The sequence below is a fragment of the Petaurus breviceps genome, unplaced genomic scaffold, assembly GCF_028583685.1.
Source record: "Petaurus breviceps papuanus isolate PSGF00001 unplaced genomic scaffold, PetGlider_PUasm1.0 177, whole genome shotgun sequence".
Taxonomy (NCBI): Eukaryota; Metazoa; Chordata; class Mammalia; order Diprotodontia; family Petauridae; genus Petaurus; species Petaurus breviceps.
This window is the reverse complement of record NW_027185776.1, coordinates 4,867,394-4,880,936: the sequence shown is the minus strand read 5'-3', so window position 1 is coordinate 4,880,936 and position 13,543 is coordinate 4,867,394. Positions and strand designations below refer to the sequence as shown.

The following is a 13,543-nucleotide window of genomic DNA, read 5'->3' as shown; positions in this document are numbered from 1 at the left end:
AAGCAAGGAGGCTCCCCTAGAAATGCTAGCTATAGAATTAAGACAAGAAAACGAAATTTAAGACACATACAATAGCAAAGAACATACACTAGCTTTGGAGTTAGGGACCTAGGCTTGTATACTACCTCTGACACTACCAGTATGACCTTAGGCAAGTTGCTTATTCTAACTGGGACTCAGTTTCCTCAAAATATAAAAGGACTGGACTTGATGGACTCCGAGATCCTTGATCCTATAAGATTATAAAACGGTACAGTCAGAGAACTAGTAAATATTGACTTCTTGCCTTCAGAGAGCATATAATAAGATTTGGGGTAGGCAATTCTGGGTTTGAGGCTCATGCTTCTTAATTATGGAACTGCCATTTCCCAATTTCTGTGATCCTTCATCGTAAAGTCCACTAAGAATCTAACTACAGGAATAATTACGCTGAATTTTGAGTTCTTCCTTCACAAAATCTTGTAGATTCTATTTGTTTTTGCTCATCATTTTTTTTTTTTTTTGCTTTTTTCAGGGCAATTGGGGTTAAGCAACTTGCCCAAGGTCACACAGCTAGTTTTTTTGTGTTAAGTGTCTGAAGCTGGATCCAAACTCAGGTCCTCCTGACCCCAGGGCCAGCACTCTACTCACTGTGCAACCTAGCTGCCCCAGCCTCAACATTTTTAACCTGGATTTTTACAACAGCCTCATAACTGCTTCTAATCTCTTTGCTCTACAATCCATCTTCCATATGCCTTCCAAATTGATAATCCTAATATATACATATATTTCCCTTCAAAAGAAACTTTACTGGCTCCATCTTGCCTCTAAAATTCAAAATCCTGTACTTGGTATTTTGAAGTTCTTTGTATTTCAGCTCCAATCTTATTCTCTAGACTGATTTAACAGTGGAATACACCATATCCTCCACAGTCCAGATACCAAACAGATCATGCTTGCTGACTCCTTCTCTGCTTACACATTCCAAGACTGGAATGCCATCCCTTCTTACCTCTGTATCTTGTAATCTCTAGCTCCCTTTAAAATTCAGCTCAAGTACTACCACTTTCCCGATATTCACAGGTGTTTGTGTTCTCTTTTCCTACTTTGGAATTACTTTGTATATATTTTATATTTACTTCTCAATGTTGACAATGTATGACCCAGTAGAACATAAAATCCTCAAAGGCAGGGCCTGTTTGAAATTGAACAGCTCTGGGGAATTCTTTCACCATTTCTTGAAATATGGTGTTTATGTTATTCTCCCCTATTCCCTTCACCCCCAAATTTTCTGGAATTTCAGTAAACCTGGGATTGCTATATTGTGACCTATGTTTCAGATCTGCCGCTTGGGTCTGTATTTGTTTCCTTTTTGTGTGTGTATGTGTTTATTACTAGACCTAGAATTTTTTAAAAAAAAATTATGAACTTGACAAATATGCAAATGTTGCCATTTCTATGTATAAAACAGATCAGAAAAATCGTGTATTAAGCCATGATCATCTACTGTATATAGCTTTTAAACCTATGTATCAAATTTAACATAATAGTAAAATATTAACACTGCTCTGCTTGACTATGTTCCCTTCTGAATAACCACTTTTTGTCTTCTGAGTAGTTTACAAATGTTTGACTAACATCTTTCTCCTCCCCTCCCCCCTCTTTGGGCACTGTCATCCATCAATTCTCCCCAACTCCAAGCAAAATTCCTCCCATACCTTCTCCTTCCTGCCCTCCCCTCCCCCCAAAATGAATGATGCATCACTAGTTTTCTGGAACTGTGACTGGTCAATACACTGTTCAGTATTCTTAATTTCCAATTCATGTCCTTTGACGTGGGCCTGTGATTTCATTGGAAGGATCTCTTAGTGAGGAACTTCTTCTACCAAGCAGATCAGGACCTGTTTTGCAACACTGTTGCCTAAGAAACCAAGACACTGAACAATTTGCTATGGGTTATAAAGCTAGCCCATGTTAAGAGATGAGAACTGAACCTAGGTCTTCCTGACTTTGAGGCTAGCTCTGCAATCACTAAGCCATACTGCCTCTTGTCTGTATTTTCTAAGAAGTGTGCATAATAACAATGACTTAAGTCTGTATTTCAGTTGTTATGCATTGTATATGGTTAATTTTTTCACTCTACTGAGTTTGCTACTGATTGCTTCTATGGACTATTTGGGGTGGTGGTGTGGGGGTTCCTACCATATGCTCCATAATTAGCCATTTTTTGTATTTCCTTTTTCTAAACTTTTATTTAATAGTCTTCTAATTTTCATCTGAGTACCTTGATTTTTTTTCCTTCAAGCTTTTTTTTTTTTTTTATCATCAATTCTGATTAATAGAGGCATGGGGCTGTTTGCCTGAGGCCCTGGTTGTCTGGTACCCCACCCAGACCTGTGATGGGAAAGACAAAGTAGGACAGTAATGGAGAGGCCTGTGGAACATAGCAACTCTAGTGCCTAGCAGATGCCTCAGAGTTTTCACTGGGAATGGCATGTACTCTCTCCCTTTAAGCTGTAGAGAGAAACTGTTAGTGGGAAATGGGTATGATTGCTGTAAGTGATGCTGTCTCACAGCTAGAAGGCTCCAGTTCTTTCCCCTTGCAGCAAGAGAGAGGCAAGAGAGATGAAAGCTCAAGTCATGAGCACAGTCACAAGGAGAAGAGAAGAAGGATAAGAGTATCCTACAATTAAGATCTACTATGTAGAGTCATGGGGACTGGGGGATGTGTTGTGATCTGTGTCAGCAGAAGTAATACCCACACAGAAGAATCAGAGATCCTGATGTAATGGAATTAAGTTTGTAAAGGAAAGAGGCATCAAGGTTGAACTGAAAACTAGACCTCAAGGGATTTCAGATATCTCAGTTCAAATTCCACATCTCCCATGTGCTGTTTGTTTTCTCACATGTTAAGATTAAGATAATAATATCTGCAAGTTATTTGTATAGTATTTTTATGAGTAATCACTAAGAAAATGGATATAAATAACTATGTGGCTGTGAGACTATACAATGTGAGACATACTATACAAATGTGTTCCAACAGAAGAACTGCATAAAAGACATAGAAATGTATGACTGAAAAAAAAAGTCTGAGCCATTAAATGGCAGAAGTGATATATATGATGTATAGGTACACTCTTTAATATCCACATAATGTAAAGAAAACTAAAGTTTCATATGTTGGGTGGATACCTGCTATAGATGATTTACAGAACAGGAGTCACACAAAATGGGTAGGCATGGATGGGTTATAAGAACCCATCACAGAAGGAAGTACCTATCTAGTTGAGATCACGGAATTAGTCTAAACATTCTGGAAAGCAATTTGGAACTATGTTCAAAAAGTCGTAATATCATGCATATCCTTTGACTCAGCATATACCATTATAAGGCCTATAATGTGAAGAGATGAAAGAGGACAATGACCCATATATACAAAAACATTTATAGCACTTCTTTGTAGTGGCAAAGAATTGGAAACTAAGGGTGGGTGCTCTTCAATTGTGGAATGATTTAACAAAGTATGATGTGAATTGAATGTAACAGAATATCACACCATAAGAAATAACAAAAGGAATGATTTTAGAAAAATCTAGGAATACTCAAATGAAGTAATGCAGAGTAAGATGAAAAGAACCAGAAGAAATGATACAATAATAACAATCTAAAAGAAAAAAGTTTTGAGAGACTTGAGAACTCTGATCAACTTGATGATAAATCATAATTGTAGAGCAGGGTTTCTTAAACTTTCTCCACTTGTGACACCTTTAGCACTTCGCTCCTTAAACTGTTGGGGTCTCAATCCCACAGTTTAAGAAATGCTGTTCTAAAGGACTAATGATAAAACATAATATTGAATTCTAAAAGAGGTGATGGATTAAAAATGCAGAGTGAGACAGATTTTTTTAATACAGCCAATCTGAGAATGTTTTGCTTGAAATATCCATCTTTCTTAGGAAGCCTTTTACCACCAAGTATAAGGAGAGGAGGCTCAATAATACATATATTGGTTCAATATGAATAAAAGTTTTCTAAACACAAGAAATGTCCATGAAATGGGCTGCCATGGGGGGGGGGGGGTGTGTGGTAGGGCTGCTAGAGAAACAAGTTCTCCAGCATGGGAAGTCTTTAAATAAAGGCTACAAGAATTATAGATAGGTTTAATGACTGGGGTAGGAATTAGATTGTTATCGCCTATGATGTTCTTTACAACTCTAAAATGTTATTTTATGATTTTAAATTAATGAACTTAATAGATTTAAATAAGTTCCTTATTAATAGGATAAATTATTTATACTTTAACAGTGCATTATGAAGTTAAAGGCACAAGTAGTACGGCCTGGTGACTGATTGATAAAAAAGTCCCTAAATCATTCCCCTCTCCTTCCCCCCCACCAGATCTCCATAAAACAGATGTTAGAAGCTCTGGTTTATTTGTATGTGAAAGATTTTAAAATTTCACACAATACTGCAGTCCTAGCCAAAAATGCCTTTGTGGAAGAACTGTAAACTTGTTCTGATTTATTTTTAGTTGCATTAAAATAACAGATTCTAGTGGGAGAAAACTTAGCTGGTGTTGGGTAGCTACAGTTAAACAGCTAAAAAATTCAGTCTAAAAATGTGAAAATTAACAACTATTGCATTTATCTGGATCCAGTCTTTGCTCTTGACAACCAATCCTCCATACTAGTATCAAAATGATATTTCTAAAGCACAAGTCTGACCATATAACTTCTCTGCTCAAGAAGATTCAGTGTCTCATCACTTGCCTTTAGAATAAAATAAAGACTCTTCAGTTTGGCTTTTGGAGAAATTTACCATCTGGCTCTTGACTATATTTCCTGGCTGATCATATATTACTCCCCCACTCTCAATGTTCTCAAGTTCAACCCAGATATCTTAGTCATTGTTCTTCATACTCTTTATCCTTTGTGCCTTTGCAGTCTATATTCCATACCTAGAATACTATCCCTCGTCACATACGTCTCCTGGAATTCTCTCCTCCTTTCAAGTCTCAGCTCATGAGACTAATTCCCACCAACTTTGCCTGATCATTATACCTTTTTGTCTGTATATCCTGTATTATCCATGAATATGTTCTATTTCCCAAGCAGAATGTGAATTCCTAGAGGATAAGGCCTACCTCACTTCTATATTTGTATCTTTAGTGCCTAGACACAATGTTTAACATAATATGTAGTCACATAAAAATTACCACAGTTTTCCAAGAATCAAAGAGGTGGTAATTTAACTGGAAAGACAAGATATGAGCAAACTTGACATGGTCCTGAAGATGGCTTTGTGGAATTCTGTATATTCTTTTCCCCCCCTTTTTTTTGGAGAGCGACTGGGGTTAAGTAACTTGCCCAAGGTTACACGGCTACTTTTTTTGTGTTAAGTGTCCGAGGCCAGAACCGAACTCAGGTCCTCCTGACTCTGGGGCCTCACTGCGCCACCTAGCCACCCCCTATTTTGTATATTCTTGTGTATATGTCGTCTCCCCTGATAAAATCTAGGCTCTTTGAATGAAGAGACTTTCATATTTTTATGTATGTGTGTGTAGCCAGCATACAGCACAGCATCTGACAGATAACAGATTTAGATGTTTCTGATTTTAGCTGTTCAATTTACTTGAAACTCAGACACCATGAAATTAAGTAGCATTACTTCTGTGACTATAGGTAAATGCCTTAACTTCCTGGGTTGCCTCTTCTCTACAAGATGACTATACTAAGTTTCTTCTGAAAACCCTTCTAGCTCTAGATCTATACTCCTTAATACATATAGATAATTAAAAGGCAATTCAGTGGCAAGGGAAGGAATTAGAAGCTGAGAGGATGAGGAAAGGCTGGTGTATAAGCTAAGGTTTAAAGGAAACTCAAGAAGAAGTGATGCAGCCAGCCATGAGGAGGCAGCCTGTGCAAAGGCAAGGAGACAGGAAATGAAGTATCATGTATGAAGAACAACATGAGTATCAGTTTGGTTACAATGTGAACTGTGTGAAGGGAATTATTAGGTTGAAAAAGATAAGGTTGAGTCTAGTTGAGAAAGGCTTTAAATGTTAAAAGAGTGTATTTGATCCTAAAGGTAACAGGGAGGTCGTGAATGGGCTATGTGAATGGAAAGGTGACAGATTTTCTGGAGGAGGATTTAGCAACTAATTTGATATAGGCATAAAAGAGAGTGAGGAGTCAAGGCTGTGACCCCAAGGTTATGAACCCAAATGCCTAGAGAGACACCTTCAACAGAAAATCAGTCTGTCACTCACTAAGCATTTACTAAGCACCTGCTATGTGTCAGGCTGCAAGCTAAGTGCTGGGGATACAAAGGTAGGCAAAAAGAAAGCCCCTGCACTCAAGGAGCTCATAATCTAATGGGGGAGACAAGACGAAAAGCTATGTACAAACACTGTACGTAGGACAAACAGGAAATAATAGAGAGAAGGTACAAGAATTAAGGGGAATCAGAGAAGGCTTCCTACAATATTTTAGCTGGCACTTGAAGCAAGCTAGGGGACTCAAGAGGTAGACATGAGGCGATGAGCATCCCAGGCATGGGGACAGCCAGAGAAAATGCCTAGAGTTGAGAGGTAAGGTGTCTTGTTCCTAGAATAGCAAGGAGGCTAGGGCCAGACTCCTTTGGAGAGAACTGGAAAGAATGGGTAAAATGTAAAAAGACTGAAAAGGGGGAGGTGGGGAGAAGCTACATTATGAATGCTAAGGTTTTGAATGCTAAACAGGGATTTTGTATTTGATCCCTGGAAATGACAGGAAGCTTCTGGAGCTACCCAGTAGGAGGATGATAAGTTGTACTTGCGCTTTAGGAAAATCACTTTGGTGGCTGAATGGAGGATGGACTGGAATGAGGAGGGATTTATTTGTGGCTGTTGGGCAAGGTTTGAGGAGATAAAGACCTGTCCTGGTGTGGAAACAGTATTAGAAGAGCAAAGGAGACTTTATCAAGAGATGCTACAAAGGTTAAATAGACAAGCTTTGGATGGTGGTCCCTTTATATAGTAATAAGAAAGTTTGGAAGGGAAGAGTAAGATTTAGCATGGAAGAAAGTTCAGTTTTGGACATGATGAAAACAAGATTTCTACAAGGTATCCAGTTCTAAATGTCTAATCAAACCAGAGGAATCTGAAAGAAGGATGGATTTGGGGAAATGATAATCATTTCTGTTTTGGACTTGTTGCATTTGAGATGCCTAGAAGTACATGTGCTTCATCTCTACAACTCACGTAGAAGCTCAGTAGAAAGACTAAGGTTATTTATGTGTGGATGTCAGTTAGACTTTCAAATTCAATAAACTATCAGTGAAACTATAAATAGCCCTTGGTAAGAATGAATAGTAATGTGAGAATGAGTCTCAGATTTTTACTTACAAAGAAGTATCTAGGAAGTGATTACAAGCTGTGGGATATTTGTTGGAACAGAACTGCTTATTAATATTAGAGCATCTTAATTATTTCTCAGTGCATTATAAACTTTAAAGTGTTATGTAAAGATCACCTATTATTTTTTTAATCCTTTCTCTGTCAAGATGTTACTGAAGCACAGTTTTACAGAGGGATGCAAAACTATCATCTAGTTTTATTAGCTTATTTTAATTCATTATTTGGTACTACTCTGGTTGTTGTAATGGTCTACTTTAATGTGTAATTTGTATCACTAGATTTTAAAAAACCCAATTCTGTGTTTATTATACTATCTGTAACAAAACAACAGAAGGAATAAGGGAGTATCAGCAACTTTGAAGAGCAAAATTTTCTATCAACAGTCTCCCATATTTTGTCATGTATCTGTATTTCCATAAGCTTTCTCCCCAGGCCTGGAATACACTTCTTCCTTTTCTCTGCCTATTGTAATCTCTCCCTAAAAAGGCCCCACTCCAAATCTTCCTCTTACAATAACTCTTGCCTGTTCTCCCCAGCTGAAAGTGATCTCCTCTGTCCCTATCCCATAGAGCTTTGTATTATATTTGAGTACAAGTCATAGAATCAAAGAATTTCATGCTTAGAAGTGACCTCAGAGATCATCAAGTCCAACCTGGGCCCCCAAAATTTTTACTTTGCTGCAAACCTAGGCATAGTATTTAGCCAACCTTATACACCCTTTATAAAATTTGTCAATTTTATTTTTCATCTTCATATCTTAGTTTTTCATCTAGGGCTGGCTTTAAATATTACCTCTGCTACTGACAATCTTAAACAACCTTCTACTACATCTCCCTTGCAAATAAATGTATATTGCTATAGGCAAGAGTGTGCAACTTCACCTAAGTGGACCTAAGTACTAGCCAATTTTGTCACTGTGAACTTTTATCCCTCGTCCTGTTAATTTTTTTTTAACTATCATGCCAAACTATATCATGACTATATGAAAGCATGAGCACTTTCGTCAATAAAAGATAACAGCTATAACACATTACAGAAAATTATTCTTTAGCATCCTTACAACAAGGCTATGCATAATGCTTATCTTTGCCCACTTTAGTTTACCAAGCAGCCATCTGATTTGGAAATATTTAATTCTATCCTTGTCCCTAATTTTTTTTCATTCCTAGTCACTACTGAAAGCAGCAGCAGTTGAGATTTTGTTTGGTTCTAGCATTTCATTTGGGTATATTACGGTGCCCAAGGGCAAATTTTTATCTAAATCAAATTTGTTCTTCGAGGGTTAGAAAACTAGGACAGACAAGGGGCTAAGTGAGATTTAGTCTACTGTGTTTGTTTCTACAACACTCCCTCCCTCTCTCTCTCTCACACCTTAAAGTCTTCAATTTTTTTTTTCTTTTTGGAGGTTGACTTGCCCAAAGTCACATGACTAGTGTGTCAAGTGTCTGAGGCTGGATTTGAACTCAGGTCCTCCTGACTCCAGGGCTGGTGCTCTATTCAGTACACCACCTAGCCACCCCAAAGTCTTCAATTCTTATGTATTTTAAGAGGCATGGGAAAGAAATGACAAAATAATTAATTCTGACATAATCTGTTGAAGTATACAATAATATTGAGTCTAATTAAGATGCAACACATGGGGGCAGCTAGGTGGCACAGTGAATAGAACACCAGCCCTGGAGTCAGGAGGACCAGAGTTCAAATCCAGCCTCTCCTTGGGCAAGTCACTTAACCCCAACTGCCCTCCCTCCCCCTTCAAAAAAAAAGATGTGGCACACCAGGATGCTAAGTACAGACCATATGGGTGTGTCTCAAAACACTAATTGCAAAAATACTGCTCAAGGGCTTATTATTTGCAAACCTGCGTTACTCATATGGTATACATTTATAGTAATATGCTACAAACATTCAGTGTTTGTAGCGAGTCAAGTTAAGTCAAATGTGATATCCACAGCAGTACTAAACAAATCAATACTACCTCAAGTTTTGCAGTGCTTAGCCTGCAATGATGATATACTATTAATTTTCTCAAAGAAAATGCTTAAATTTGGAACTTTACTTGTAGGGCTACAAAACCATACATACTCTTTGACCAAGCACTATTAGGGCTTTATCCCAAGGAAACTTTTACAAAAGAACCTATACTTACAAAAATATTTATAGAATCTCTTTTAATGGCAGCAAAGAATTACAAATTAAGGAGATGTCCATCAACTACAGAATGGTTGAACAAGTTGTTGTATATGATTGTGATGAAATACTTTTGTAGTACAAGAAATGATAAGCAGGATGGCAGTGGCAGAGTATAAAGAGGTGGCCTAGAAAAAACCTGGAAAGACTTATATGAACTGATGCAAAGTAAAATGAGCAGAACCAGGAGAACACTATACATGGTAACAGCAATAATGTATTATGATCAACTGTGAATGACTTAGCTATTCTTGGCAATACAATGATCCAAGATAATTCTGAAGGATTGATAATGAAAATTGCTATCCATCACCAGAGAAAGAACTGATGGAGTCTAAATGTAATAAAAGCATACTTTTTTTAGCTTTATTTTCCTTGGGTTCTTTTTTTTTTGGGGGGGGGGTGTCTGTGTTTTCTTTCACAACATGACTAATGGGGAAATATGAGATGCATGACTGGACATTGTATAACCTATATCAAATTGCTTACCTTCTTAATGAGGGGAGGAGGTGAGGGAAAGAGAAGAGAAAATTTGGAACTCCAAATTTTTTAAAAAGAATGTTAAAAATAATTTTTACAAGTAATTGGGGGAAAATAAGATATTAAGTCATTAAAAAAAGATACTGCTAAGTTGGACAGTTTTCTTTCTTTCATATATTTATCATTTTTAATGCATGTCCTCTTTTAAAGTCCTATTCTGTTTGCCTTATTCTGGGATGGAGATGATCCTGGGCTCTCAAAACTTGTGATAGCACAGCTCAACCTTTGGTAAGTTTGATCATCCTTGTAAACAGGCATGAATCTGACTGAACCTAGCCATGGTTTTGTCTTTCAAGTATTAGTCTGGCTAGGTTCAGAGAGGCTAACTGCCATAAGGTTGACCATCATTTGGGAATGAATTTTTTGGCCATAGTTATGAATCTCTAAAGATCTACTAAGGCAAAGAGGCATGGGATCTGTATTGGTGGTGGGAGTGCTCCCAACGATGAAGTCATCAAACTTTCAATGCATACTTAAAAAAAAAAAAAGATGTCTATTTAGAAAAAAAAATTGCTTACATTCTCAAAGGAACACCAAACCAATTATTTGGAGAAGCAGCAAAACATTTTGCTTAAGTTAATCAGAAGATAATTGTGGGGGGCAGCTAGGTGGCACAGTGAATAGAGCACCGGCCCTGGAGTCAGGAGGACCCGAGTTCAAATATGGTCTCAGACGCTTAACACAAAAACTAGCCGTGTGACCTTGGGCAGGTCATTTAACCCAACTGCCCTCCCTCCCCCCAAACCAAACAAACAAAAAGAAGATAACTGTAGAACACGATCATGATTATCTTATGATTGACTTAAACACAATGTTTTGCTAATTCAGAAAATCACTGGTTTGTTGTGTTTATGTGAATATAAGTTTCTGGGCTCTAGAGTAGTTACTCTTGTCTTTAACAAGTGAGTTTTTAGAGTTTCACTAAGGAGATTATTATTTTCTAGATTCTTTATTGCTTTAAATATACCTTAATAAAGGGGATTTAAAACTCACGTTCACCATATAGTCAAGGAGGAAAATATATCTAATACAACGGCCAAGTTCTCCTACTTTATAAATACAAGGCTAATAGCTAACATTTATATAGTGACTTAGGATCTGCAAAGTGATCTTATTTGATCCTCACTACTTTGTGAGGTAAGTATTAGAATAATCTCCATTTTACAGAGAATACTGAAACTGAGAGAGCTTAAATGATCTGTGTATCTAAGATTACACAGCTATTTAGTTAGCTGAAACAGGATTTAAACTCAGGTCTTCCTGATTCCCAAGAAGACAGCTCTATTCCTACAGTACATGTAGTTTTTATAAATAAACATGCATGTGTTAGGGAGGGTGCTCAAAAATGTTTGGAGACCATAAGTTTGGAACCCTGAGAAGTTACTGACTTGCTTAGGACTTGTCCAAGATTTCATAAAACCAGTAAATGTCAGAGGTGAGGCTTGGACTGAAGTGTGCCTGACTCTAAGGCCACCTCTTTATACTTTGCTACTTCTCATTCCAGAGAAAGATAAATAAAAGATAAAGGTAATAATTTTACTTAACAATAAAACTCACACTAAATAAAGTACAAACATTAGTGATATTTATGATAAAGATGTATAAATATATAAAAGCAATGTAAAGGGCTTTATATCAGAATACGTACATATTCATACTTTACATTTTGGTGCTTGTTCTATAGATTTGGGTACTTTAATGTCTTTGTGATGTTGTCTCTCTCTCCACAACTATCACCTTGACAGTTTAGTTAAGGTGATATCTAATAAGTTTTATGAGTTTGGATTTTTTAATACATTTATTTTCTTAAAACGGGTCATCACATATCAGCACGTTTAGGGAGAAGATGTCAGAAACAAACAATCTATTGCCTCAAAATATTAAAACAACATCTACAGGGGGAAAAAAGCTTTTGACTGAATAATTTTACCACTTTTCACTCAACAAATCTTGTAGTAATGAAAAATAATTTCAGTATAGTTCATATACTGTTAATAAATTATTTAAGTAATTTGCACTTTTACAATGATATTATTAGCTAAATATCTTTAAAGTTGTTAAGCATATTGGTAATTTTTCACAGAGAGCTTAATTAAATGTACTATGATTTGCTATTTTCACAGGTTAAAAATTAAGCCAAGTTTTTTGGTTGTAAAAATCAAACGGGCAATGGTGGGGAAGGGACAGAGTCCCAAATAACAACTTCCTAACCCCCTTTAAAAAAGGAAACTCAAACCAAGGAAACAGGAGTTCACAGGAATTTTATGTAAGATAGAAAATTGGAAGCTCCCTGTATGCAACAGAAACTCTGGAAACTGGGTTAGAAGCAGTCAAGATTTCAACACAATCCACTAGTGCTATATCTTATTTTGTTATATGCTAAGACATTAAACACTTCAGTTGAGATAAAAAGGAAGTATGTTAATAAAGGAATTACGGTCAAGGGATGCTTGGTTAAAACATTTACCAAGGGCTATAGCTAAGCTAATAAATTTTATTTTAAAATTTTTTGTAATTTGGGGCTTCACTTCTCATTTTTGAAAACAGTAAATTATAAATGTCATAACACTCTGGTTTTACTCAAATATCTCAAAGGCTTTAGAAATTTAATACTCTGCCTTTCTGGTAATGACACAAACTTTAAGCTTTCCATATTGCACTAGTGATTCCCCAATTTTATTTTGTAGTAGGTGGAATCTACTGAGCTAGCTTATTTCCTGAAGAATTAACAATATTTTTCGACATTCTTCTAAAATAGAAACATTTCAGTACTACTAGTATAGACGAACTCTTAAACAAAATAAAAGTAAAAGCTTTAATTTCAGAACACTGAGTTTATCATGTTATATTGTAGAAATAAAAAAAATGAAAATTTTTTGAAACAGTATTTTAAGTCTACCCATGAACAAACTTGGTTACCTACTTTTATTCTCCCAAATTCTTAAGTCCTTTTCTGGGGGGGATAAATTCTCTTCTATTGTTACTGATATTGTGATACTATCACATCATCTCAGAGTTGGAAGTGAATTTGGAGATCAGTCTAATCCAATGTACCTGGAACAGGAATACCTGGTCCTAAAAATACCTGAGATGAGTGGTCATAGTTGGTTGGCTTGAAGATTTCCCATGACAGGAACTCATTACTTATTGAAGAGGTCCATTCTAATATGTATAGATGTTTTAACAATTTATAATTGTTAGGAAACTTTTCCCTTATAGAGACAAAATTAGCTTGTCTTCAGACTTCCACTCGTTGCTCCCTAGGGCATTTTTTTTGCTTTTTGGAGAGGGGAAGTTAGGGCAATTGGGGTTAAGTGACTTGTCCCCAAGGTCACAAGGCTACAAGGCGCGCGTACGTGTGTGTGTGTGTGTGTGAGTGAGAGAGAGAGTGAGAGAGAGAGAGAGAGAGAGAGAGAGAGAGAGAGAGAGAGAGAG

The 13,543-nt window shown here is 36.7% G+C and overlaps 1 protein-coding gene across 4 annotated transcripts in view; it reads right to left on the bottom strand.

Annotated features, from left to right (window-relative positions):
* Window positions 1–13,543, bottom strand: part of BTBD7 (BTB domain containing 7) — a 109,019-nt gene that overhangs the window by 54,376 nt on the left and 41,100 nt on the right. The gene's annotated exons all lie outside the window — the stretch shown is intronic.